At 51.0% G+C, this 4,067-nt stretch overlaps 1 long non-coding RNA gene across 1 annotated transcript; it reads left to right on the plus strand.

Annotated features, from left to right (window-relative positions):
- The first annotated feature begins 616 nt into the window (after positions 1 to 616).
- Positions 617 to 3,063, plus strand: LOC149122972 (uncharacterized). Its single transcript, XR_016217806.1, has 2 exons — positions 617 to 983; positions 1,549 to 3,063. It is a non-coding gene; the product is annotated as an uncharacterized LOC149122972 (long non-coding RNA).
- The last annotated feature ends 1,004 nt before the right edge of the window (positions 3,064 to 4,067 follow it).

Here is a 4,067-nt window from a genome sequence, read left to right on the forward strand (position 1 = left end):
GCGGATTCCTGAGGGGGGGGTGACGAGGAAGGGGGAGGGGCGGGTGGGAGGAGTCGGACGGCGCGAGGGGTCGGGCTGCAGGAATCGCCTGGCGCAGCGCTCAAGTTTGGAGAAGGGGGCGGGCGAATTCCTACCCTCTGCCGCCTGCGTGTGCTGGAGGGGTCGGGGCGCTGGAGCCATAGGAGGGGCCTGGAGCCGGGGTGGTGCTGCCCCCCACCCCCACCCCTCACCACCGCTGCTCGTCCTTGGGAACCTGACTGTTCAACCCCCGTGACCCCTCGGCCTTGCTGGGGCTCGGAGGTGGCTCAGCGGCGTGGCCCGCGGGCGGCCGACACACGGGGTCCCTGCCGCTGGGGGCCTGGATGGGTGCCGAGGGTGGCACACGCGAAGGGTGGAGGAGGGCGCGCGGCCGCGGCCGGCCCTGTCCGAGGAGCGCCACAAGTGCCCGTGCCGCACCCTGCCACGGCCCCCTTGGGTGCTAGGGGCCTTTTGCACCATCTGGGCGCCCCCTCCCGGCCTCGTTCTCCTTGGGGAGCCGGCCGGACCTCTGGGACCCGCCCGGGAGCTGTGCCTGGCCCGCGAGCTGCGACTGGAGCCTGGAACGCAGGCGATCGCCGCCCCGGGCGGCCGCGAGGAAGAGGCCAGGCCACCTGTCGGGGTGGCGGGGCCCGGCTGCCTTGACCTGGATCTGCGGCGTGCGCGGAGCCCAGCCCAGGCGGGGGGCTTCAGGGTCTCCGGCGAGAGCGGAGAGGCGCGCGGGGATGTGAGGGCGGCCGCAACACCCGTCCCGCTGGTCTTGGAAATAGAGCACTGGTTTAGAAGCCCCTAAAACCTGTACGTCGCTGTGCCGTCTAATGGGAGGGGATGATCCGCAAGGAGGACCTTCGGGCCGAATGGTGCTGCCTCGGGGCCGTCTGAGGAGACGCCGGGCTGTGTTTGGCAGGAGTTCCCGCCTCGCGCCGGCGCGGGGTCCCGAACACTGGGTGCGTGACTAGGCTCCTTCCGCCCGGTCCCGCGGCGTCCACCGCCGGCCCGCGCCCGTGGAGGCGCTACGCTGTCTTCCTCGCCTCGTCAGCCCGAGTCTCTGCGGCGAGCGGACGGTGACGGACGCGCCCCCGAGCCCGCCTTTCTGTCAGGGCGTTGACAGGTGCCGCGGAGTTGGCACAACCTGAGGAGCGACCGCTCACTCGGGGCTGTCAACCTGGAAAAAGTTCGGTATTAACCAGCCAGGAGAGGTGTCTACTTCCTCGAATATTTTGCCCTATTTAGGAAACAGAAATTCTACAGTCCGAATTTTATTTTTGTTTTATTTGTTCCTATTGGATCCATGATCATTTTCCGCAAGACATTGCTGTCAGCCAATCTTTAGTCTTAACTGCGATCAGGAAATGGGGCAGGGGGCTAGCGTAGGATCCACCACCCCGTGCGCCTCGCCGCAGACCCCGACCCGAGCCCGCATTCCGTCTGAGGCTTCTGGAAGCCCACAAGAGCGAAAATTTTAAGATAAAGAAACATCGGTTTCATTAATTTGTTTTTTGTCACCTTCAGCTTCCTAAACGAATAGTAAAACTGAAGCAAAAGCAAACCGAAAAAAACCACCTCTTGAGACAAGCAACTGTTCAAGAACCCTGCGTCTGCGGATGAAAGAAAATGGTGCCATCTACTGGAGGAGTGGCGTCCTACCGCAGCCTTTGACCTGGGAGAAGGTCTTAGCTCCTCGCGGAGTGCCTCCTGTGCAGGACATTCCTGATTGGGAAGAGACCAGAGTCGCAGTCTGGTTGTTCTTGAGGATCAACAGTTGTCTGATGTCCCTGCCCTGGGTCTTTGCCAGGATGCCAAAGGGAGTGCGGAGAAACCCAGCGATGCGGGCTCACTGTTCCCCAGGGTGAAGTCATGGCCCTAAAGGAAGGAAAGGATCGCTAGCAGCTACACACAAGGTTTTGTGTTCAGGGTGGATTTTTCTCCTATGTAATTCTGCGTCTGCTTAGTAGTGATCATGAGAAGGGGCCCGCAGGTCTTAAATATCCACACCACTTGGAAAGGTCTGGAAATATCCATTAACGGATAAAAGAAATATTGCTATATTTTTTGCTATGTTTCTATTTGTTCATTTGAAAATTTTTATTGTGTACCTATTTTGTGCCAGGCTCTGAGACAGGCAGTGGTACACCAAGTACTGTTAGGACATTGAGTACACAATGGTGCGCTAACCCAAAGGCCTTTTGCCTGAACAAAACAGATAGGATTATCAAAGGAATTAACATTCAAAACATTGTTTTTCTTTTCTCCTTGCTGAAATCCAGTAAGGAAAGAAACTAGCGTTTGCTTAGTGAATAATACTTCTAGTCACATAACTCAACTGCTCAGATGTTTCAAAGATTACTAACTCTAGATAATCCAGTTCCGTGTGGATAAATCACAGTTTAAGAGGATATCTACCTATTGTTTGCATCAATAAGGCATCCTGAGGGTCCCAAATCTGTGTGCTTTAAATTCGTGTTTTGTTCTAGCAGTAAGAAGATGAAGAGAAGAGACGCACTGGATTTAGAAGTGTTTGAGTTGTTATCTTTAATGATTTGCGTTATAAAGTAGCAAGAGTATTTAACTCTGCATACAGGTATATGACAATGAATAATTACCATTCATTCAATCATGCACTAAATATACATTGAGCATTGAGGACAGGTGGAATTTTTTAATCTAACATAAAAGCTCATGTGACAAATACATATATTAAATCATTTAATATAGAATGGAAAATATTAGAAGTTCATATATCTGTTATATTTTAATATATGAAATAGAAAAGGTTGAAAATGTTTACACTACAATGGTAAATATTAGTGATTTTCTCTGTATGGTAGAATTACTGTAGATTAGTGTCTTATTTCTCTAAATTTTTTCTACTGTAAGTAAAAAATTTAACACAAAACAAATATTGCATGAGCTCAGGCTTATAGATGCATAATAAATTTAGGAAATGTACTAAAGAAACTATGATGTTGGGGCCAGCGCTGTGGCACAACGGGTTAACACCCTGGCCTGAAGCACCGGCATCCCATATGGGCTCCAGTTCTAGTCCTGGCTGCTCCTCTTCCAATCCCGCTCTCTGCTGTGGTCTGGGATAGCAGTAGAAGATGGCCCAAGTCCTTGGGCCCCTGCATTCACGTGGGAGACCCGGAAGAAGCTCCTGGCTCCTGGCTTCGGATTGGTGCAGCTCTGGCCATTGTAGCCAATTGGGGAGTGAACCAGCAGATGGAAGACCTCTCTCTGCCTCTCCTCTCTCTGTGTTAACTCTGACTTTCAAATAAATCTTTAAAAAAGAAAGAAAGAAAGAAAGAAAGAAAGAAAGAAAGAAAGAAAGAAAGAAAGAAAGAAAGAAAGAAAGAAAGAAAGAAAGAAAGAAAGAAAGAAAGAAACTATGATGTTAAACTTAGTTCTTTAGTTCCCAAGAATTGCTCGCAAACCTGTTTTGCTTCCTACCTGGGTCTTGTCCTAAACTTATTTCTCGGTCTCCTGCCCAAGCTCTGATCTTCCCACTTCCCACCTCAGACGTTGTCTCTGGTTTGTGAGTAGATACAAATACATCACAGGCTCTTTGGAGTGGAAAATAAAGACTCCAGGATTTGGCCACTATCTGCTCCTCCAGCCTTCTTGTCTACATTTCATTCACTGATCCATTCAACAAAAAAGATTGAGTATGAATCGTTGTGCTAAGCAAAAACAGGAGGCCTGCTCTCCCCAACCTCTAAGTGGGGAGACCAGAGTACGCTTGTGGCATGCATCCACACACATGCACGCACACACAGGTATGCGCACATGCGCACTACGCAAAAAGGTACAATGTGAAGTGGATCTAGAAGAAGGCCACGCGCAGGGTTGAGAGAGACCAGAAGCAGCAGTTCTGCTAGGAAATAAAAGAAGGCACTATGGATTTGTTGCTTGTTGAGCTGGTGTTCGTCGGAGGAATAGTTCCAACAGAGATTGGCAAAATCCTAACAACTGATGACTTCCAGTGAAGCCTGGATGTTGAGATACTGTCTGCATCAATAAAGCATCCTGTATCA

Source organism: Oryctolagus cuniculus, chromosome 12, assembly GCF_051225735.1.
Source record: "Oryctolagus cuniculus isolate XC-2025 breed Fujian yellow rabbit chromosome 12, ASM5122573v1, whole genome shotgun sequence".
Lineage (NCBI taxonomy): Eukaryota > Metazoa > Chordata > Mammalia > Lagomorpha > Leporidae > Oryctolagus > Oryctolagus cuniculus.